The following is a 25245-nucleotide window of genomic DNA, read 5'->3' on the forward strand; positions in this document are numbered from 1 at the left end:
CCAGATTGAGTAATCGTGTTTCAATCCAAATTTCATGAATGAAACTTACTGAATGTCTATAAATGTCTGTCAGCTGACTGATATCCAGCGTTATATAACACTGGAATTGTGTAAGTGTCTTTGGAAGTAATTACATTTGTGAACATACTGTCTGCTTCTGAACTGAAACTCCACAACCAGCTAAGAGACTCAAAGCTACATGCAGTAATATATGTAGTCACTGTTCAGATAAAAGACATCAGTACAGAGAAAAAGTTTTGGTTTTTCCCTTTGCTACTTTTTCTTTGCTGCCCTCAAGCATATTTTGTCTGTGTCTTCTGTGAAGTTAAATGTATATATATACAGCGCTTTCCTAAAACATGACTGCACATTTATTTCTGATTAAAATCCTCTGCAAATTTATATGCAAATTAGCATGACTTTTGGTTCCAGGGAAGTTGCCAGTACAGCATGCAGTGCGTGCAAGGGTTCGCAGTCTGCTGAGTAAAATGAAACATATCTTGGCTGCATGCTAGATGAGCAGTTAGCATACACTTCTTTCCAAAAGAAGTTTAGGGGCCATATTATATGAAGCTATGGTATTTTATAGGTATTTAATATATGGCATTTTATATACATACAATCGTCAATATAGTCAAATTTGCTATATAGTTAATCAATGTTCTTAGAACAAACTTAAGCCTTTTTGTGCCAAACAATCAAGGGGAGCTTGTGTCTAAATCCAGATGCAATTGGTGGAGAGAAACTGTAGGCAGTGATACTAGGACTGTGACCTGAAAACCACAAATGGCTCATTAATGTGTCTCCTGCAGCTCTTTGCAGCTCACTTAAACTCATAGTGCTTCAATTTTTCTAATGTATAGTATTTGAATGTCATTTTGTCAATATTGACAAAAATATTTTCAATACTTTATGGCACTGTCTAAGTCCTGAATAGGCCTTTTTTATTTTGTTTATCTACCATTACCAGGATCTTCAAAATAATTTATCAGCATCTGTAATTAGTTTTGGTTTTTAGTGAGCTTTGTAAATATTGTGTCATGGAGAATGCGTGTTTGGATGGAGGAAGGAGAAATTAGCGAGGAAAAGTAGAAGCCAAACAAAAATCTATTTTTCATCCATGATAAATGTTTTCTCTAGAGTTTCTCTCCAAAAGAGAGAATATTTTGAAACCAGTAAGGAATTCTTATTAATCTGGAATGCTTTGTTTTAGCTTAATAGAAGGGACATTATTACAGTTGCATCCTGGATAGCAAAAAACACTTCCAGTTGTAAGCTACTATTTTGTAAGATCCATCTGGTTATACAACTTTGTTTGCTGGTCTGGCTTTTCAGAGACTGAACATCATGCCAAAGTTGTCACACAAATTAAAATAAATTCCTTAGAGCAGCACTGCAAATGAATAAGTATAAATCAAATTAACGAAATGGAAACCTCACAAGGTACACGAGATTAAACAGCAGTTTTAAATAACAGATAAACTTTCCATTTTAGAATGTGTTTTCCAGTACCATTACACTACATATACTATCCAGTCCTATAGAGAATACCAGAGAAGAGGGACACAGGGATCAGGAAGATTTGAAGCTGACTTTCTAAAGCTGCAGTTATATTCTCTCTCAACCCAGCAGAGGCTAAGAATCTATGACAAAAGGAAGCCCCAGTTCTTCATAGCAGTTTGTCTCCTCTATGCTACTTTCCCCTCCTCACTGTGCTTTCCTTAGCTGAGTCCCCAAATGTCTGTGCAGTTGTAACACCTGAGGAAAGTAATGCTGCCTGAAGTAGTATTAATGCCCATTTGGGTTTCTGACCAATTCTGTGGGATGCCACAAAGAGCAACTGGTTGCCTGTTCTATCCCTTCTGGCACTGGTCTGTTGTCCAATGTCATGAGGACCCGACACTATTCACCTGTAGCAGTGTCTGTAGTGTTATGGGGACAATACTGCAGAACTGCATCTTTAATTGGGGACTCCCCCAACTTGTACACGTGGAGAGGAAAGAACGAACCTGAAAGTTTGATTTTCTATGAGAAGTAAATGTTCTGTCCAAGGCAGGGGTTGTCAAACCCTGGGTCACAGCTTGTAGGGGCAAACCCCTACCAGCACCTCCAAGGTATGGGCAATTGCAGCTCCTAATGGCTGTGGATCGCTGTTCTTTACGAATGGGAGCCATGGGAAGCAGTGCGGACCAGGACACTCCTATCCACGGATCCCAATGTCCGGGAATGCCAATCCGCACTAATGGGAGCTGAAATCGTCTATACCCATGGAGGTGCAGGTAAATAAAGTGTCTCACAGACAGGTAGCAGCTTGCTCTTATAAGCCACAACACAGAGTTTGAAAACCCTTGGTCTAAGGTAGGAACTCTTTTTCATGCCTGGGGCCAGATATTTTGGGGCCCAGTTTGATAAACTTTATAGAAGCCTTATTTTCAGAAAATGTGCTGCAGCCGCACTGAAAACTATGCTTTTTTTTTCTCTAAAGGTGATTCAAGCAAAGCACTCAAACTCACTAATCACTTCTGACAATCTTGGTCCATATTTTTGTCCAGTTCTGTAATACACTCTATGGCTACGTCTAGACTGGCATGATTTTCCACAAATGCTTTTAATGGAAAGGTTTTTCCGTTAAAAGCATTTGCGGAAAAGAGCGTCTAGATTGGCACAGACGCTTTTCCGCAAAAGCACTTTTTAAGGAAAAGCGTCTGTGCCAATCTAGATGCGGTTTTGTGCAAGAATGCCCTGATCGCCATTTTCGCCATAGGGGCTTTTTTGCGCAAAACGGTTTTTAGCTGTCTACACTGGCCCTTTTGCGCAAAAGCATTTCCGGAAAAGGGCTTTTGCCTGAACGGGAGCAGCATAGCATTTCCGCAAGAACATTGACAATCTTACATGAGATCGTCAGTGTTCTTGCGGAAATTCAAGTGGCCAGTGTAGACAGCTGGCAAGTTTTTCCGCAAAAGCAGCTGCTTTTGTGGAAAAACTTGCCAGTCTAGTCGCAGCCTATATGTTCCTCATGTAAGACAAAAATAATAGATGTCAGATCAGGCATTATCTAGGCCTATGGTTGGTACATAAGAGTGGAAACAATGGTCAAAGGCAACCTTTTCTTTCAGTGGCATTGTGTCCGTTTTCTTTAAACTGCCAAGAAAAACATATATTTCTTTTGAAGCCCTATTATATATTAAATGTAAGGTTTTGCAAGGCTTATTTAAATAGTTTAAATGACACAAGGTTAAGAACAGAAAAGTCTTTCACGAAAGCTGGTTAGTTCTTTTTCAAAGATTTAATATTATTTGAAGCTTACTTTCACTGTGTTCCTTTATTTTGGCTGTTTCCCAAGTGAGTATAAGTTAATTAAATAGGATTTCGACCATTTAACCTTCCATATAAACTGTATCTTTACCTAAGTCTTATTTAAATAAATCAAATAAAAAGCAATCATGTGGCAGAATATGTATTTTTACAGCTGTGAAAGAAACAAACATGTCTAATAAGGCTATTTGTAAGTACTTAGCAGTCAAAGCCATAGCAAGGACTCATGGATGATTTTAATTAAAAATATCTGGGTGGGCGTATACATTCACTTATGATGGATTTTCTCTAACTGAAACTGCTCTAGCATTATTACAGAACAGTGCTGTAGTCTTATAATTACCCATTTGTTTATGGCAACTGCTATTCAATCTACTTGATTAACTTGCACTTGTTTTATGTCTTATAAAGTGTATCTGGTCTCTAAAAGACATTGAAAGGAATGAAAATAAAAGGGGGAGGGGCAAGGGAGAAAGGAGAGAATAAAAATAAAAATAAAATTGGGATTATTTGTTGTGATTTCTATAGACATTAGTCTTTCCTGAGTCAGATTTTCAAAGGCAGGGAAAACAAGTGCAAAAATATAGACGTGTGTTTACAAACACAGGTAAATGTGCATGTATGTCCTTTTGCACTCAATCACCGATTGTGCTTCTCTGAGCATAGGCCTGCAACTGGAAATGCAGACTTCTGTGGGTATATCTATTGCCCCCTTAAAATATGTGGCCTCTTCTTTAACTTCACCAGAAAATCAAGTAAATTCTGGATTTGAAGGATTACAGTAACAGTTTCTGCAGAGAGAAAAAAAAGAGACTAACTAGCTTGCTGTCTCACCAATTAATCACAGAAAGACAAGTAAAGCCACCTCTTTGTAATTTGCCAGAGTTTTTTCCCTAGGCCTAGAATCTGCAGTGGCAAAGAATTTGCCAATGGAGCTGGGGAACTGATCCAGTCTATTCCACTGCAGGAACTTTACATATAAAGTATAGACGATATAATGCTCTGCATATTTTAGAACCAAATACTGCCAACACCATCGATTGCTGAACAAATAGTGATGCTAACAGATGCACGACAGTAATTCTCAGCCCACAAGGTGATAGAACATATGTTCTACAGTGCTAATTTGTTGATAGATGGCACCATGACACTTTTCAGAACCAGACACTGATGAGCAACAATCCCACAGTAAATTATAGGTTAGTGAAAAAAAGTAAGAGAAATGTATCATCTGTAATATAATTCCCTTTCCAGTTTGCAGACTGATTTACTTAAAAGTAGTGATGTAGCTTTGCTTTGATAGTCACTTGAGGAACTACCCACTAGGACCCTGCGCTGGATTATTTTTTAATCTCACTCCCACCCCATTCTGCAATACACACTCTCATTCCCTCCTTTATTATTTCTTGCATTTTTATCCTGCTCCCACCTGCAAAAACCTTAGATCCCACAAATCCTGCAAGATTCCCCCATGCTAATAATTCCACCCAAGAAAAACCCCAAATGGTCAGTAAATACATGTATTAACAGAGACACAGGCACATTTTTATTAAAAGAATACTAGGGGGCTGCTTGCTATGCTCACCAACAGCCCTCTCTCTGGGTATAGGTGTCTGGCTGGGGGGAGGGTAGAGAAACAGGCTGGGGATAGGTGTCTGGGGTGCGGGATTTTGGTGGAAGGAGTGGGGAACTGGGGGTGGGCTCGGATGGTGGAGGGGACCTGACCCCAGCAGCTCCTTTTTGGCAGCGCAGCCCCCTGGGGCATGAAGCTGAAGTAGCCCATGCCCGGAGGGAATGGCATCCAGGATGGCTATAGTAAGCAGCTGAGACTGACACACACACACACACACACACACACACACACACACACTTTGCATAATATAAAAACTACTTTAATTCCCGTTATAGTACACATTAAATCTCTTTCCATCCCTCACTTAAGGATTAAAATATTTGAAAAAGAGAGTAAAACTTGTTCTACATTTCTGAAATTCTATTTATGACAAAATGATGAGAGATTGGGGGGGGGGGGGGGGTTGGTATCTTCCAGCAAACTACCAGAGACTCATTTTTTCCCCACCCAATCTCACCTGCAACAAAGCACTTATTACCTGCTTCCTGCTATTATGGCAGCAGGAGTTGCAGGATCTCAAACCCGCTACAGGGTTCTACTTTTATTCACTTCTTCATACATTACAAGTGCTGTATTTCCTGGTGCCAAGCATCATTGCTCCAGGAATGCGGTATTATCTGCCTGTCCTTGCTACGGTATCTCGCACCTGGTTTGTGGTTTTGTATACAGTGTGATAACAGGAATTAATGTGAACATAAGCTACTTTTTCTCATTTACCAGGAGAGGTAAAGGGGGTGTTTGTTCTGAACAATATGTAACAACAACAACAAATAATCCTGCCCTGGTTCATTGCTCCTCCCAGCAAAGCTCCAATGTGCAGTGTACCTTGAAAAATGATGACAAGGACTCTTTCAAAATTAAAGACTGAAAAGTAAAACAAACAGTTTAAAAGGGATATCAACTGCCTACAAATTCTGCTTGTGAGAACATTTTTACCTACTACGGATACAAACATCTCCTACAGTAAAGTTACAGTAGCTCAAAGAGATTAGAGAAAAGTGTTTTTTCCTGATCTGTAACTTCGTGCAGCGGCGGATATAGGGCAGGGCGAGCGGGGCAGCTGCCCCGGGCCCCGCGCTCAGGGGTGGACTGGCCAGCAGGATACCGCACTTTAAATTCCCCAGCGCCATGTGCCGCATGGTGGAGGAGCGCATGTGTGGCGTGCTGAAACGCCGCGCAACACAGGTGAGAGATGCCCCGCGAAACTGTGCTGCCCCGGGCCCCGCAAAATTCTCATCCGCCCCCGACTTCGTGCATGTCAGGACTTTGGGGGGGGGGGGGGAGAGAGAGAGAGTGTGTGTGTGTGTGTGTGTGTGTGTGTAAAAGACTTAAAATAGGAATTATTATTGTAAACCCACTAAAAATAGCAGAGGGACACAGGACAATGCAGTATCTTAAACAACTTTCATTCAGCTCACAAAATTGACTAAGATGTCAAATTGGGCATGTTTCTTTTAACCTAGGGCACCAGAGCTCCTATTTATGAAGAAATAAAACAGTCGCCACTGGCAAGGAAGAGACTGATATTCTATCCTGGGAAATTTCAAAATCAGTGACATTTTAACTAATCTCATTTGACCTTTACAAAAATCTATCAGTGAGATTGTTAAACTTCCAATTAAAATACAAGCTATTTATTTTTAAACATAGGCAATTACATAGGCGATCTTCTGAGAAATTGCTGATCCTGAGAAGGGAAAGCGAGGGCTGGCTTTCTCTTTTTTGATTTTGCTGATTCTGGAGTCCCCATGAAGTTTCTGAAATTCACTGAGATGTTCTGACTCTTGATCCTCAATGTACTTCTGTGTTGGGAGCTACAGGTTAGCAGAGTATTTCAGGGCAAAATGTGCAGTCAACAGGTGGATAAGGCAGCAGGAGGGGGACCATAACAAAGTAAGCAGGAAACACGGAAAAGAGGCATAGTGAGGCACCAATGAGGTGAATGGGAGCAGGAGCAGCTAGTTAGACACTCTTGGCAGCACAGAAATACTACTGCTCACAGCAGAAACTGCTGCAATATGAAAATTAATTCCTACCTCCAGGGCTCATATGTCATCACACTGAACTAGCTGAAGCTACCTATCAGGGGAAGCAAGATTGCATAAACTCAGCAGAACAGCAGTAATTAAGGTGCCACCCACTCTAATCCAACTCTGCCCCTCCTGACATGTTATTAAATATTAATGAGTGAAGAGGCAAGGAGAGGAAATTCCGGGCAGTGAAGCCACCATACTACGAGTGAGGTTCTGTGCTTTGCTCACGTCTTGTGCAAACTAGCTCTAAATGCAATAAGTGATAAATAATTGTTAAACTAGAAGATCTGGAATGTGCTATGTTCTGAGTCATATGATCTTTGATCAAGACATGTAGGAGAAGGAAACACAGATCTAAAGATATATTTTGAAATACAAAGTTGAAACTTTATCAACTTTTAATTTTACTGGGAGTGGGAGGCAGAGCACGCGCGCGCACACACACACACACACACCCCATTTAGATCCACTGCAAGATTAAAAATGGACTCCATGCCAAATAGCCAACATTCGAGATTGGTCCTTTTAACCTTCTTAGGATTCAGCCTAACTCTGAAGAGGATTTACAGGCATGGGTGGCAGAATGAGGAGCCAAGGAACTGGTGGGGATGGAGAAGAAGAACGTAGACTCTTCTGTCCTTGTATTCTAAATCTATAGCCAATACAGCACACCTCTTTCCAGATTCTGGAAGAATTCATTATGACTGTGTCAGTACCATTAAGTGGATACATAATTGGTTAAACAACTGTAAACTGGTGTTCCCTGCAAACTGACTGCTTGTGCATCTACCCAAGAGAGATTCAGGTACTATCCAGCTGATTAGCATAATACCCATAGCCAGTAGCATGTTTCTCTTAAGGTGGCATACATCCGTACATGCCTCGGGGCAGATGCAATGTTTTTGTTTCTCATAGGTGGAAAAATTAGAGGGAACACAAACCAAGAGTAACTATTAATGGAATGATAGTTTGATTGGAACTAGATCTCAACTGGGATTCCAAGGGGATCTGTTCTGGGTCCAGTGTTGTTCAACACCTTTTGATCAAACTTACAGATGACACAAAGATAGGGAAGGTCACCAACGCTTTGGAGGATACAGCTAAAATTCAGAGGGATCTTGATAAACTGGAGAACTGGGTTAGAGACAACAAAATTAAACTCAACAAACACAGATGTAAGGTGCTACACTTAGGGAAGAAAAACCAAATGCACAAATACAGACGTGGGGATAACTGGCTTGGCAGCAACACTGCTAAGAAGGATCTGGAAGTCATAGGTGGATCACAACCTCAACATGAGTCAGCAACGTCATGCTGTTGCAAAAATAACAAATGCAAAGTTAGGTTGTATTAGCAGAGGTGATAGTACTTTTCTACTTGGTGCTGACTCAGTTGGAGTGCTGTGTCAAATTTTGGTCACAAATGTATGTAAAAGATGTGGAGAAACTGGAAAGGATTCAGATGCAAGTGACAAAGATGATCAATGGGATGAAATCCAAGCCATGTGAGTAAAGGCTGAAGGAACTCGATAAGCTTAGTTTGCAAAAGAGGAGACTGAAAGGGGACATATTTTCTGATAACTGAAATACTGCCATAAAGATGGAGAAAAGTTGTTCTCTCTTGCCATAGAGGGCAGGCCAAGAGGGAATAGGTTCAAAGTACATGATAACAGACTTAGATTAAATCTCAAGAAAAACTTCCTAACTGTAAGAACTGTAGGACAATGGAACAAACTACCTAGGAAAGTCCTTTGCTGGAGATTTCCTGAAAGAGGCAGGATAGCTGCGTGTGTTGGATGGTTTAGACATAATAAATCATGCAGGTTAGCAGGGGGATAGAGTACAAGAAATATTGTGGTCCCTTCTAAATAACCTATCATTCTGTGATTCTTCTGCTGGCTGATTTGCAGAAAAGGTGAACACTAAACAGCTGTAATCGAAGAATACACTGAATACATGTCGTACTGCTAGATGTTAAGTATTTTTCAAAATCACACTGTATGATTCTCAAATAAGGCATCCAAAATTAATTTTATTTTAATCTAGGCACCTCAGTTCCCCATGAGAAAACAGAATATTAATATCAATTCAACTTGTGAAGATTAATTAATGTTTGTTAAGAACTGAGATAAAAGATATGAGCACCACAAAAAAAGGACCATGAGAAAATTAATAATCTTGTATTTAAGGCATGGTTTGGACAGTGTGTGGTAAATAATGTGTGGGGTCAGATATTGAATGATGAAGATAAAAATAAATGTTGAACAGTTACTCTTTCCGTGAGCATTGTCCAACTTGTGCACTGTATGATGCAGGGTGCTGTGGAAGACACAGCAAGTGATCATGCAATTAAAATATTTTATTGTAATACAATATGCACAAAAAGGATGTGAAGGACTTGTCAACTAGTCACTCCCCCCCACCCCATCTGTCTCCATCAAATAGAGGCAGTGGGGAGAGGGGGGCGAAGAGGGGGTACTTCAAAGCAGCAGTGCCACTTGAAGCCTAGGGCCAGACCCCAGGCTCCATGCAGTGCTGCCATTTTGAAAAGCTGCGTGCAGCCCGGGACCAGCTGGGGTGTCCCCAGGCTGAACACGGCATTTCAAACCGGCAGTGCCATGTGGAGCCTGGGATCAGCTAGGGACTCCCAGCTGACCCCGAGCTCTGTGCAGCGCTGTCGCTTTGAAATGCCATGGGAAGTCCAGCGTCAGGCTCCTCGAAGCATTTCTAAGAGGCAGTGCCGCATGGAGCCCGGGATCAGCTGGGGACTTCCCCCACCAGCTGACCCCAGGCTCCTGCAGTGCTGCCGTTTTGAAATGCCGTCGCAGTGTTTCAAAGTGGCAGCGCCGCACGGAGCCCAGGGTCAGCAGGGGAGTCTCCAGCTGACCCCGGGCTCCAAGCAGTGCTCTGGCCTTTGAAGAGTAGCAACAGCACTAGGGCTATTGCTACACTTCAAAGGTGGAGGCACTGTATCGACTAATCGAACAGTTGATGCAAAATGAATCGACTATTTGATCAGTCAATTACCCGACACTTAACATCCTTAATGCAGAAGGGGTCCAAAATAAAGTTGTACATGCAACCTTAATTCTGACATTGCCTAATTTATGAGCACTTGACTTTGCACCTTAATAGTGATCTTTTAATATAGTTTTTTGATTTACAACACTAAAAAGACAGTTGATTAATTATTTTTCCCTTTAGTCACAATCATCATGAATAATATGAAAAAAATGGAATACTGGGCTCAAAACTTATATAGATTAACAACTTGCAAAATTTCAGATTAAAGTAACAAGTATTTTTATATTACAAGGCTAAAAAGAAAACATTCCAGCATTTATGTCATTATTTAATTTGACAAAGTAAGATAAGCACTTTTTGCTGATACAGTATGAAATATATTCCATTTTGAGAACTTTAAATTGTATTTACAAGTGCCTTCTAAAATATAAAGGCATTGCACAGTGTCCTGTTCTTTGTACTGTACTAGTTAGTTTTTTGTTGGAATAAGTAAAATGTTTGGCAGCCCTGGGGAGATAGTTCAGTGGCGTTAGTCACTGAACCATGAACTTTTCTGTTTACCATGAATACACATGCTCTCTGACATTACGGAAAGCAGACATTATTTTAAAGTATTTGTTTCACTAGTGTTCAGAAACTACCGTTCTTCCAAACCACAAACATACTATGAACTGTATGCAATTTGATTCAGTAAACTAAGTTAATACAGCATTTAAACACAGATTAAAGAAAGCAAAGTTAAAACTGATTGTGGCCCACAAATTCAAAAGCGATGTGTAAGATGATGAAAGTTAAACCTCTTTGCAATAAATCCCCTTATTCTCCCTAGGTCTACTTATATCCATTTTAACCACAAGTGTGGGAATCTAAGCATGTCCAGTTCACAACTCAGAATTTAAGCAGACAATAATCTATAGGGGTTGCTCCACACCTTCAGAATTATATTACAAAGACTCTGCCTCTCCCCCCCTCCTTACTTTCTCTTCTGGGAATTCTTGATAGCTTGTCATATGCCTAGATAAAGCACAATGACAATAAAACATATGACATATATAAATAGAAGGCTAATGTGCCATCATTAATTCACTCAATTTTACTTCTATAACCTAAATTATCTAAACTATTTTGTTGGAAATTACAGAAGTTAAATATGTACACATATGCATATACAAATTCTCTGTATTATGTATACATAAAATAGTAGCCCAATGTCTGTGAGTCTGTAACGCTGAAATGCTGGCTGTTCCCTCTGGACGGCGCTGTTGCCTGAAATGCTGGCTGTTCCCTCTAGGCAGCCCGTGCTGCATGGCAAGTGCGGGGCCCAAACGGCCGCTTCCTCCTCTGTGGCAGCCCAGCTGAGCGGCACAGAAATCAGCCGAGTGCCATGGCAGGAGGGGAAGGGTGGCGGTGATGTATATGGCCAGGGGGCGGGGCCTGGAGTCGCTGTCATGCTGCATGTCACCACCCCGCCCCACTTCACCTCCCACCGTGGTGCTTGGCTGACTTCTGTGCCACTCAGCCAGGCCGCCGCAGAGGAGTCGAAACAGCTGCTTGCTCCCCCGCGGCAGCCTGGTGGAGTGGCGCAAAAGTCAGTTGAGCACCATGGCGGGAGGCGAAGGAGGGTGGGGCGGTGACGTGCAGTGTGATAGCGGCTCCAGGCCCCACCCCCTGGCTGTGAACATCTCCACCCCGTCCCCCTTCACCTCCCGCAATGGTGCCCAGCTGACTTGTGCACCTCTCAGCCAGGCCACCATGTGGGAGCAAGTGACCGTTTGGGCTCCGGCCTCCCGATGCAGCACAGGGAGCGCAGAGCCCAAATGGCCAATTGGGCTCCACGATCCCCCGAGTGAGAGGCAGGAGTGGGAGGAGAAGAGAAAGAAAGACACAGAGAGAGAGGAGGTGGAGGAGAACTGGGAGAGACGGGTGGGGGGAAGGGAGAGGAGGCAGTAGGAGGAGGAGAGAGAGAGATGGAGCAACAGACCAGAGGTTCAGGAGAGAAGACCGACGTGGAGGAGAGACCTGAAAATCCAGTCTTATGACAGGCTAATTGGCTAGTGTATACATGTTTCCCAAGCCTAATATTTTGTATCACAGTATTTATCTCGGAGCTAATTTCTGAGTGAAAACCTGATTTGAAAACAGGAGTTTATAAAATAAACTTTTGGCTATACGGATTCTAGCAGCAACTGCTCTAGTAACTTTGCAATACAAAACCCATGGACTGCCCCATAAATCTTCTCTTCTCTTACTGGTTTAAGTTTTCTGCCAAAGAAAACATTTTTTCATAAAATTAATGAAAACAAGCTGCTCTCTGCCTACTGAAAAAGGATTTTTCTTAATTACATTTTTTTTGCTTTGCATCATATATCCTGTAGTTGGATTAAATCTCCTTATAAGTCAACTAAAAAGTAGAGCTTTACAGCTTGAACCTCAAAGATTATGTTTACTTGGAGAATATACACCCACGTTGCCTGGAAAGCTAATATTTAAAGCAAGAATAAGAGCAAAATACAATGGATTTCTATGCATAAAGTTATTTTCAGGAGTTAAGAGTTTTGAGAGAAATATGATCTAGGCAATGTCTTTGTTAGATATAAATGGTCTGGACAAATGACTGTTAATACACTGAAAATATCAGAATTCTATGTAATCCTTTGAGACAGTAAATTGGGATTTCAAAGCATTTAACACAATATATCTGCAGCGAGGGGCTAAACAATATAAAGTGTGAAAAATCAAGACAAACGTAGAGAAAAAGGTTGCATGGAGACTGGTGAAAAACTGAAGCTGCTAAATAGACATACAACAAATATTTCTTTAGGCTGATCCAGCCAGTGGCATATAGTATATTCTAAATTCACACACCATACAGAAAATTCATTCTAGTGGCAGCCTTGAATCATAATTTCTGTTTGGTACCAAAGCATTAGATCCTCTTCTATGAGAAGCAAGCTACACAGACATGACAAAGCTAATATAATTGCTCATACTGGAAAATAAAAGTGCCAGTCTGTGCCCTAGCTACATTGTCAAATCACAATAGCTCTGAAGAACCCCCTAATCCCTCCTGCTGGGCCCTGTCCAATTCCAAATGAAGTACACGGAGAGCTAGAGGACATAGCCATTAATTTCAGCGATAATTGGATCAGCCCCTGTATACCTCAAAATTTGTCTCCACTCTGAACCACAATTAACCGGAAGAATTAAAATCTTCGTCTGGCTTTATCATCCCATCTCCCAATTCTTTTCAGTTCCTCTCTCTCTCTTTTTTTTTTTTTTTTTTTTTTTTTGGTGGGGGCACACTGTGAAATTCAATAATGCAAACAAATCCATTGTCCTCAGTGTCAGTTGCGTCTACTTATGCCAGCAGTGAATGAGACCACATAACCTTCAAATTACATTTCCTATTTCATACCAAAGTCTCCATCTATGCAAAATTTCTTCATCGGACTTCACTCGCTATGTTTTTTTTCTAGAAAAATGTGGGCAGCAGAACTACCAGTAGTGTGAATATTTAGTTAATACACACACATTATTCTCCCAGCAATAACTTAATTGATGAACAACACACTAAAAAGCATACAGATTATTTATTATTTAATTAACAGCATTGTGATATGCGTTCAAAGAACTGCAGGAGACACATTAAGAACCACATGCAGTTCGAGAGCCACTATCTGAGTATCACGGGAATACGCAGTTTAAGTCATTTTTTCATTTGTTACTTCTATCTCTAAGTATAATCCATGCTTAGAAAAACTAAGATACTTCCAGGAAATGGGTGAAAATCTCAACACATTGCTAACCAATTTAGTTATCACTTAAAAAGATATTTATAACGTTAGCTAACATCTTTAAAACAAAACTCTAAATTACAAACATAGTGCTAACATATTATCTGTAGAAGTGGCTACTGCATAAGTCTACTATGTAGATGTCATATCTCTTTGCAAGTTCCTTTCTTTTAGTAAAGCAGTTTGAAATGTTCGAAAATGATATTTTCTTATAAAGGAGAAACCAAATAGTTGGTGGAAGCCGTTCTTGAAAAGTTACCCTTTTATCATTAGTTTTATTCCTATTATTCCCCTGGGTATGCATCTGTCTGAAATACAGGAACCAAGTTATCAGAGCATCACTAATTCAACTGTATTTGACCTCTGAGGAATAGTTTGTGTCATCATGGAGCAAAAGTGCTGGTGAAACATTTATCTAGATAAAAGACTTCAAGCAGTTAACCTGCTCAGCAGAGGTAATGCAACCAGGCAACAGGATAATGACCTCTACCCAAATGTGGAAAGTATATCAATTTAATACTATGACAGCTAGACAAAAGATGACGATAGCTCAGCAGGAAAACATTAGCAATGATATAACTCTGGGTACTGTATGTGTACAGAATGAATCAGAAGTACAATGCAGCCTGGTATTTTAGCTTATAACAGGGATTTTTAAAGTAACTTTCGGTTTTGTTTTATACTTGTATTTTAAACACTTTTCATTTTTCTCTTCCAAGAAAAAAGCCCAATAAAAAAATCTACTGTGTAGATAAAAGTTACTACTTCTAGTGCTTGAATACAAACACCATCTGCCACTTGATGTAGGAAATGTTGGAAGGCTTAAGCTATTTCTTACCTAACTTTATTATATTACATTTTAATAAACTAGCAAAACTTGATGAGCCTTGTTTAACTTGCTGAACCAGTTATGGGAGACAGATTAATCACATTTAATATGAAAGTTTATTTAGATTTACAAAAACTTGAATTGTTTAGCATAACTGTCTTTTAAAGGAAATAGGAACATTCCTTTGTGTATCCATTGTTTTTGCTTTACAGTACATCTTGTATATTTAGGTGCCATTTTTCGCTGACATAGAAAGTTCTAGTTTTAAAATATTTAACTTTCAAGTGGTAGCATGATCAGACCTGCATGTTTATCTAAAGATCTTTACTTTATGACAGAGATTTGAGTCTGTGAGGTTTCCTCTACACATGGCAGGCAGCTGTCAGAACCAGTGTGAAGGGTGAAGGGTCAGTGCAGCTGCTCTGTTAAATCACAGGGTTCCATCAACATCTCAGGATTCCTGCAGAGTGGGAGCTGGGAGACCACAGATTAGAGTACACTGGAGTGTGTATATAAGGTCACTTCATGTCTATCAAAGTGAAATCAAACTGGTAAGCTGTACAATACATTTCACTGTGCTCTGTGTTCAAAGAAAGTAACAGGAAAACGGACATGTGTGTAGCAGACCATAGTTGAACATAAAATTTCACATTGTCTTTTAAACAGATGGATTTACTGTTTGCAAAGACATGTTGACTGTATACCATCTCATAAATGTGTTGACTAAGAATCATGTTTAGTATATTATTTATGTCAGACACTGAAAATATCAAGCAGTTGTACAAGCAATTGCTTTCAATTAGATTGCAGAAGATAAATATTAAGGATAGGAACCAGATGTTTACCTTTTACTGAATTCTGTGGACATACATTTAGACAAATTAGTTCTAATATATGTATTTCAATGATTTCCCATAATGCAATTTAGTATCTTCTATACCATCCGCAAGTGTATGAAATCAATGGCTGGATCATTTTATGGATCTGTCTCACCTTAAAACTGCCTTTGTGACTGCTGGCCATGAATGTCCTAGGATATGGAGCTGCTCAGGGTGTTCATTATCTGAAGAGAGTAAATCCTACTTAGATAAAACTTTGTACAAGCCTTCTCTCTCCTAGGGATGGGATCGCAAGGTTTTTCTTGCCTCAGCGCTCTTTGGAATCAAGCCCTCATCTAAATGAATGTATCCCTCATCACAACAGTATCTGGGCATCTAATGTAAAGCTGACTGAGCAAAAACATGTCCCTTGGCAAGACAAAATAGATTGGGTATTTGATATGAAGGAATTAAATGGACAGCACAGCAAAGGATTTTCCTTGGGCTAATTCTGGAATGACTGTGACAATGTTTTTGCTTTCTCCCTAATGGGCAACATGGAAACAAACTCACACCTTTGTTTACCATGGGCAGGAGTAGTGTTAGGCAAAAGGTTAGGCATTGGGAATGGGTTTTGGCTCACTAAATGTGTCTATTTTTAAGATAAAAGTGGTGATATTTGAGTAGCTTTATGAAATTTCAGTATTTTCTGATAGCAACATTTATTCCAGTCTGGATAGCTGGAAAAAATAACGCAAAGCTGAAGCAGCTCCAGACCACGTGATCAACAGGAACTTTGCAAATTCCTCAAGAAAAATTACCAGCCCCAGTGAAAAATAATCTACTAGGGCAAGCCTTACCAAAAACATCTGCACATGCTACCAATCCCTACAGCGCCACCTACATTCACTCCCACCCACAAGCTCCTGATTTACAAACACTTTCACATTTGAATGGCTAGATGCAATCACACCCTTTAGATGTTCTCTTTCACACCCCAATTCTTATCTCTTGCACACACACAGGTTACATGTGAGACACCCTTTGTCATACACATGCCCTCCACATGTGTTGCTCAGCAGATAACGATCGTGTGCCACTGCATCAAGCTCCACAGCTTGAACGCACATCCCAATTCACTCCCATTCATCCTCCAATGTTCCAGCATGGTCATCCCTCCATCACTGACAAGCAGCTGCCAGTGGTTCATGGATAGAGGGTTTTCTTCTGTCATAAGAGCCAGAAAAAGGGAGGTGAAGGGTTGTTTTCTCTCCTCCCCACCATCGATTAAAACTTTAGGAAGCTTTCTTCAGGATCTTCTCACTCTGGGAAAGCCGGATTTTTGCAAGGCTGAACTATAGAAATACACACAGGCCCAGTGGTACACTAAGTCCTAAGTTCCATTCTTCCTTCCATCATTGACTAACCTCAATAATACAGGGCTGAAAGGGATATTGAGAGTCTAGCCCAGTGTTTCTTAAACTGTGTTGAACAACAGAGTTCAAAATGGCCACCCTTAAAGGGGACCTTATTTCCCCCCCCCCTCAATAACTTTCCCCCGATGCCCCTTTTTTTTGGTCAATAACTCCCCCCCCCCCTTTTTTTTGCTCAACAAAAAATTCTTGGTGTTCCTCATTACAAAAAAAATATTGGTTGGTGTTCCTCAGTCTTAAAAAGTTTAAGAAACACTGGTCTAGCCCAATGCACTGAGGCAAGACCAAGTATAGCTAGACCATCCCTAACAAAATTTGTTTAATCTGTTCTTAAAAAACCTCTAGGGATGAGGATTTCACAACTTTCATTGGAGGTCTATTCCAGTATTTAATTATCTTCATACTCAGAAAGGTTTCCCAAATATCTAACCTAAATCTTGTCCTACCAACACTATATTTGGGGATCAACTGATCACCATCCATTTTATAACACCATTTAATTTATTTGAAGTTTTACTAGAGTCCCCCTGAATCTTCTCTGAAAACTGGATATGCCCAAGATTTAGTTCAGATTTTCCCAAGTTTTCATAATTTCTGTTGCTCTTCTCTGAACTCTCTCTAGTTTGTCCACATCTTTCCCAAAACTAGATGCTATATTCCAGGAGAGACCTCACCACTGCTGAACAAAATGATACAATTACCTCCTATATCTTACACACAATACTTGCTAATATACCCCAGAAAGATATTCACTTTTTTCCCCCACAATGGCATCACATTGCTGGCTCATGGTAAATTTGTGATCCACTATAACCTTCAGATGATTTCCATTTATCTAGAAATTTACAATGAGCACATGCAAATAAGTATATATAATTGCTCCCATTTTGCAGATAGGGAATACTGAGGTCCTGAGATAGAGTTTTCTGTGAGAGTTGCTCAGGGATCTACCCTTGTTCCCTTTCTCTTCTCCCAATTTCTATAATTTACCTCTGGAGAACCGCATCTGCAAACACAAATTCAACAACCATGACCAAGCGAACTATTCACAGAACTCTCTCTCTCTTTCTCTCCAAACCAAAACCTCACCCTATGTCCATTCCATGTAGGTGACTGCAAAGCAGAAACCCCAGGAAGTGGCATCAGAGTTTTAACCTTCAACTGAGCAGAGGACAGCCCTACTTAGGGCTGCATCATCCCTAGACTGATGGCCCAGAGTGTAATGATTGGCAAAAGTGTGGACTGAAGACTACGTAGCAGCCCTACAAATTTATGGTATAGGAACCATGGGCCATGAAGGCCATAGAGGAGGCCTGTGCCCTAGTGGAGTGGGCTATTTGGGGAGGGGCTGGCACCCCGGCCAGACTATAGAACTCCTTAATACATGAAATGATCCAAGAAGAGATCCTCTGCACAGAGGATCTAGAGTGTGTAAAGCCTGTTCCTTACCCAAGGCATGGGGCTTGGGATAAAAATCTGGGGAAAAAAATGTCCTGGGAGACAAGGAACTGAGACACCACCTTTGGAAGGAGGGTGGGTTGGGGTGTAACCTAACCTTATCCTTTGCGTATCTCTTTCTGATACTTTTGTTGGAAAAGGCTTTTCCAAAATTTGGCCCATCTAGATTGGGCCAAATTTTGGAAAAACCCCTGTTTTGAAAGCCCCCTTCTTCCTCGTGGAACAAGGAATACAGGGGTTTCCGAAAGAGCACTTTCACAAAAAAACCAGAAAAGCAAACGCGTTCCCTGGATGCGGACGAGTTTTTTCGGGATACCTCTGGTATCCCGAAAACCCCTCACAATCTAGCCATACCCACAGACACATACCTTCTAACAAGAGTAATCACAAGCTGCTAAATGACTTTTCTGTGCACCATTTATGGTAATTTATTCATGCAAAAAAATATCGGTACAGTGATCCAGTAATAATATTATACAATAGCCATGAATATAATTAAATTTAGAAAAAGTAGCTTTAAATACTCCTGGTAAAGTCTGTTTTCATTATATCTATATAATAAACTATCCCCTCTCTATTTATCATGACAGTGATTTGGATTTGCCTCATAATCCAGGTATAGAAGTTTAATGAAGACAAAAAGTACGTGAATGTACTTTTATTAACAACTTTCAAAAGAACATACAAATAAACAACAGGAACTTTCCAGGACAGGCCTTAAACATAACTAAAAAATCCACTTTTCAATTTTCCTCCTGCTTTCAGTCCTCTATAGTGCCATTCTCTCCCCATTTTCTATCATCTGTTTTGACAGAAACAAAGGGTCAGTAAGAAAATTAAGGCTGCAAGGAGGTCATGTAGTGACAGTTTCCCTGCAGGCTGTAAAAGTGGGAGATGACTCCTTTAAAAAAAAAAAAAAAAAAAAAAATCTAGTCCTGAAGGACAAATAGCATTTTTATGTGTAAAAAACACCATGGCTTTAAAACCAGATATATCACATTCCTGAAGGACTAGAAACAGGGACCTTTTCATGCATGTGGTAAGAAAAGATTCCTCACTTCAAAATAGTGCCAATACTTACATCTAGTCACAGAATGCATGAGATTGAATGATAAAACTGACATTTTTAAGTGCTGAAAAGCATGTTAGAGGTATTTCACCTTTATTAGGGTTTTTTCCCCCTCTCTTCCTGACACAATTAGATTCACATCACCTGACCATAAGGTGGAAAAATACAAGAAAAAGTCACAACATTTGCTTGTAAAAATCTCTAAAACATTTCTAAAATAGTTTTTATTAAAATATTTATAATATATAGAATATATGATAGTGTAATAAGAGATTAAAGTTTTAGGATCATTAATTTGGAATGACTATTATTCACAACTGGCAAAACCACAAATTATATAGGTCATCCAAAATAATTGCTGAGGAAGCCACACCAATATGCATTCCATATATGGCAGTAAAATTTCATAAGAACATGCACAAAAACATGTAATCTCATCTATACACATAGGCTGCATCTAGACTGGCATGATTTTGCGGAAATACTTTTAACAGAAAAGTTTTTCCGTTAAAAGTATTTCCGCAAAAGCGCGTCTAGATTGACACGGATGCTTTTGAGCAAAAAGTGCTTTGGCGCAAAAGCATCTGTGGCCAGTCTAGACGCGATTTTCTGCAAGAAAGCCTCGATCGCCAATTTAGCCATCGGAGCTTTTTTGCGCAAAACAGTTCTTCCCTGTCTACACTGGCCCTCTTGTGCAACTATTCTTGCTCAAGAGGGCTTTTTCCCAAGCAGGAACGTGAAAGCATTTGCGCAAGAAGCACTGATTTTGTACATTACAAAATCAGCGCTCTTGCGCAAATTCAAGCGGCCAGTGTAGACCGCTGGCAAGTTTTTGCACAAAAGCAGCTGCTTTTGCGCAAAATCTTGCCAGTCTAGATGCACCCATACAGTTTAATCAGAGAAATTTCTGCACATGCTTTGGTGTACCTGTATGCTCTTCTAAAAGCTGTTCACTGTTTTCTGTGCACAAAGCAAGGTATGTACTACAGAATGAATGCTCAATTACTAGGGAGAATACTGTTTCTCATTATAATTCAACAATGTTGTTGATGGTAATAATAAATAATGCTTGCAAAGCAAGGTACTATTGAACATGAGTAAGGATGCCAGACTGTAATCAATAGCTATTAAACGTGTCCTATTTATTCTGTGCATTTTTTTCAGTTAGATAAAGCGTTTTTAACAAACTGAGAGTCATTGATCTGTAAGCAATCAAATAGAGCGTGCATGCTAGGTACAACTGTGCATAATACTTGCAACATAACTCTGGCCGACTGCAATGTTATTATAACAATCTTGGGTTTTGTTGTGACTGTTGGAACCAAGCCGCACAGGGATCACTGAAGAGTGATCACAAAAATACCTTTCTTTCTCTACTGTCCTTCAAGCAGCAGGGATCAAATAACTGTTTCTCAGCTGTCTCTCGCTCAAATAAAAATATATTCCTCACTGTATATGTGTCTGTGGCAGGTTGGTGTCTATTTCCTCTCTACCGTTTTGCTTTTAAGACCCCCAACCTTGGATCACCGGGGGTACTGCGACTATAAAAGGTCTGACATGTTTTACAAACCTGACTCAGATTTTTTAGGTATGTAAGAATGTGGGTTCAGGATGACTTTCTTCTTCTGTTTAAGAAACAAAGGCATCAAAGAATGATGCAGATAATGGATAGTAAATAGAGGTGATAGGAATGAATCATTATCTAATAACAAACAGAAATACCATTATTATATAGACTACTTGAAGATTTACCCGGTTTTGTTCAATTATTAAATCAATTATTTTTGTTGTTCTTCATTTAAATTGTTGCTGTGGGGTGGGGCTGGGAGTGAGGAGTTGAGTATGCAGGCTGCCTCCAGGAGAGAGAACAGCCCCAACCCCCTCTCATGGCATTAGCGTGGGGCCAGGGGAGAAGCACCTCTCCACGACCACGACAGCTCTAGCGGGCACAGTGGGGGGGGAGGGGATGCACATCCTGCAGCTTGGGCAGGTCCAGGTTTATGGGCATGAATCCCCATGTACTACCACTTGTTTTATATCAGTGTACCACCCATGGTTTCAGTGGAGACATGCCCCATTTCCACTAGGTTAAGGAAGGGGAGAATCAAGCGGTCCATTTATTTAAAAACTAATTCCATCTAGTTCTCCGCTGTTTCAGCCATTTATCACATGATAATTGTACATAGGCATACAGGATTATAACAAAAGGTACAGACCAACTTGAGCTATAACACTGCTATTCTAATGCTTAAAGATATGTATACCTATAGGTTGTGTCTAGACTGGCAAGTTTTTCCGCAAAAGCAGTTGCTTTTGTGGAAAAACTTGCCAGCTGTCTACACTGGCCGCTTGAATTTCCGCAAGAACACTGACTTCCTACTGTCTGAAATCAGTGCTTCTTGCGGAAATACTATGCTGCTCCCGTTCGGGCAAAAGTCCCTTTTGCGCAAAGCTTTTGTGCAAAGGGCCAGTGTAGACAGCTCAGATTTGTTTTGTGCAAAAAAGCCCCGATCGCGAAAATGGTGATTGGGGCTTTTTTGCGCAAAAGCACATCTAGATTTGCATGGACACTTTTCTGCAAAAAGTGTTTTTGCGGAAAAGTGTCCGTGCCAATCTAGACGCTCTTTTCCGCAAATGCTTTTAACGGAAAAACTTTTCAGTTAAAAGCATTTGCGGAAAATCATGCCAGTCTAGACGTAGCCATATTGGGGATAGTATTATATGAAAGATCAGTGCTGCCACACTCGATCTTCTGGAGTTCAATTTAGTGAGTCCAGTTACATCCAGTACTCCTGCTCTTGCAAGGACTCAGGGAAGATGACTGGAGCATTTCTACGTAACTGGAGTTGCATACCTTAAACTGAGTTGCTAGGTCAGACCTGGCCTAATATGCAGGGCCTTGAAAGAGAGAACAAAGATCTTGAATGTGCTGCAGGAAGCCAGGAGAAGCCAATGTAAGAAATGAAGGAGCGAATGGATGTAGTTTGAAGGGATAGGAAGATGATTTTGGTGGCAGCATTTTGGATGGATTGAGGGAAGGCTGAAGTTGAGTGTTGGGGGTGGAGAATAAAGAGTACTGTAGGTTCTAGAAACACAGGGTTTGGTATTGGGAACATGATATGCTGGAAGAGCCACAAAAATGCCTGTTTAATGAACAATGCTATAAATCTCGAGACTCTGAGGAAGTTTCTGTGGATAGATTACTTCATATACGGTTTATGTAGTTACATGATCAGAAACACATTAATCAAAAGGCTATTTTAAACTCAAGACAGAATAGATTAATTTGCAAGCTATAGTGTAATCATCTGAAGCTAGTTTGAGTGTACTTATGTTTACTAAACTTCCTGGGTTCTAGCTGTAATCATTTTGCTACTGATCTTTAATTGTTATTCTTTATGAACTGCAGCCATGATTACTCACATTTATTCTGCAGTAATAATGACTGGGAAATGTCTAATTACAGGATATAATTTATTTTCACTATGTTTCCTGACGATTTTTGGTTTTGGGCAGTAACACACAATAATCTTTTAATTAAAAAAACATGTGTTTGCTACTTTGTAGAAACTAGGAAATGTTCATACAGTTAGAATGTTCTATGTACACTACGCTTTCCTTACCTGTGATAGCTCCTAATTTTGCCAGTGACATTAGTAACAACTAAGCATTGTGTGTTTGTGCTCACAAATTAGATATTTAGATGTCCAGTTATTACTACTAAATGTGCAAATAACTGCCCATTGCAATTTACATCAGTTATACATTTAACTGACTGGCTGTGCTAATCAAGAGCTCAGACATCTAAGGGTATGTCTACTAGGGTTGCCATGTGTCTGGTATGGGCCTGGACAGTTTGGTATTTGCGGCTTCTGTCTGGTTAAAAAAAATACCGGACATGTAACATTCTGTTTTTTTTCTCAGACAGAAGGCTGCTTGGAACATTATTCCCCTGGCGCATCAGGTGGAGGCGGGGAGAGCGGGGGTATTTAAAGGGTCTGTGACTCATTTCCCGCCCCCCCCCCCCCCACCAGCTAGGATGTAAGATTCTGATTCTTAGTGAGGCAGACACATGCACGAAGTCAGTATGTCTGTGGCTTGGACTAGCCATTAGAGTATTTAGCCAGGGAGTTGGGCAGGATTTTTCTTGGATGGCTAACCTGAGCCTCTGCCTATGCTGCTAAAGCAATACTGATATTTTTTGCATACCTGCTTGAATGTGTATGGAGAAATCACACCTCCCAGCTGCTGTGTAGTCATATTATGTGGCCATGTTATGTGCACTAGGCTGAGCTTGCAAATAGCAGGTGCACAAAAGGTCAGAATTTAAAAGTCAGTCTCTAATGGATATCCCACAAACATGCACCTACAATTATCTTCATTTGCAAAACTGAAGGGAGGTGGGGGGGGAATGGGAGGTGAAGTTGAGAATTTTAAAAAATTGGGTCCAAAGTGTATTAAGAAGGCAGTCGTTCTGTGTGAAGAGAGTGTGGTGGTGGATTAGGTTGTTGTATTATCGCCTCAAAGCCCTCTTCTCGCCTCAAAGCCTTCTTCTCCCAAGTCAGAACTTGCTACTTGTGAAAGCAGCCCAGTGGTGGTGACAATGGTGGTATACCAGGAGGAAATTTTGATTTAAAGATGACTCAAAATGACATTTTCAATACTCTATCCTTTTTAGGGAGGCTCAGCCTGGATACAGTGGCAAAGATTAACTGGTGAGGGAGAGATCTCTATCTAACTTTGGTGCCTTGAGACAGAAAAATACTTGAGAAATAAAGAGAAATTTCTTAGTTCCCGTCTGTACCCCCAACCGTGAAATCAACCCTAATGTTAGTCATTAGTTATAGGTTAGTTTTCAGCAGGCATGACACTAGACCAGCATTTTATCTGTTTTTAGTTAACAGCAATGTGAAGGTGCCAGAAAATATTTGTTAAAACAGTGATGTTTTCTATTTACAAGTGCCACTTCCATAGCCAAATGACTGTGAGATCAATCTTGCATTACAATCTTAAAGCAAAGCACAAATTTACTGAACATACTGTTCCTGCTGCCAACATATGTTAGCTGAATATTAAATAAAATGTTCACAGATATTAAAAATGTCCAGATAAAAGATTTTATGGGTAATATTGCTGAAATTCAACATGACTGTCCATTCTTTATGGCAGCCCTGAAGTGTATAGTTTAAATACTTAATCTTTACAAGATGGTTCTAGACAGCACAGATCTCATACACCTGCTTGGTTTTTGCTCTATCTACATTTGATACAGCAAATATTTCAACTTGCATCTTTATTCTTAACAGGGTTAAAAAGGTAACCTGCCTTCAGAAAGATGATAATTTACTAGGCATATTTATAACAGCAAAATGTGTAATATCCATGTACCAAGCCTGAAGATATAAACATGTGCAGGTGAGGTAGGATGTAGGAGGATAAAGGCTTCTTCTATGGCTGATATTCTCTATAGAAAAGGGGTAGAAAAATGGTTGGTAGATCTGTGTAGCTGCAAATCCATCACTGCTTGCTTCCTACCCATTTTCTCGCTCCTATATCTGTTGTGGAATGATCCTCCATGGAGTGCAGCTCACTGGCATTTAGGATTAGGACACTTGGTATGGGCTATTACATTTTGGGCTTGCTCTTTTATGACTTCAGTAGGAGAAAGATAACTCCCTTTATATATTTTTTGTAAATCCATTGATTGATTGATTGCAGATCTGCATATATAGTCAGAAAAGCAGGCTCTAGAAGTCATCCCTGACAGAAATGCAACAAGCCTTGGAAACAAACAGGAAGAACTGGAAGTCTTGGCAGAATCAGAGAACGTTATTATGATT

The 25245-nt window shown here is 40.2% G+C and overlaps 1 protein-coding gene across 3 annotated transcripts in view; it reads right to left on the minus strand.

The window, feature by feature from the left end:
• The window catches only part of CDK14 (cyclin dependent kinase 14), a 530833-nt gene that overhangs the window by 20636 nt on the left and 484952 nt on the right, over positions 1–25245 (minus strand). The window contains exon 15 of one of the 3 annotated variants that reach the window (XM_075922397.2): positions 3304–4106. The exons of the other annotated variants lie outside the window; for them this stretch is intronic. The gene's annotated coding sequence lies outside the window, so the exon portion shown is untranslated. Of the gene's footprint in view, positions 1–3303; positions 4107–25245 lie in introns of those variants that run through there. 3 annotated transcript variants of the gene reach the window in all.

Source organism: Pelodiscus sinensis, chromosome 2 (genome assembly GCF_052426305.1).
Source record: "Pelodiscus sinensis isolate ZL-2025 chromosome 2, ASM5242630v1, whole genome shotgun sequence".
Taxonomy (NCBI): Eukaryota; Metazoa; Chordata; order Testudines; family Trionychidae; genus Pelodiscus; species Pelodiscus sinensis.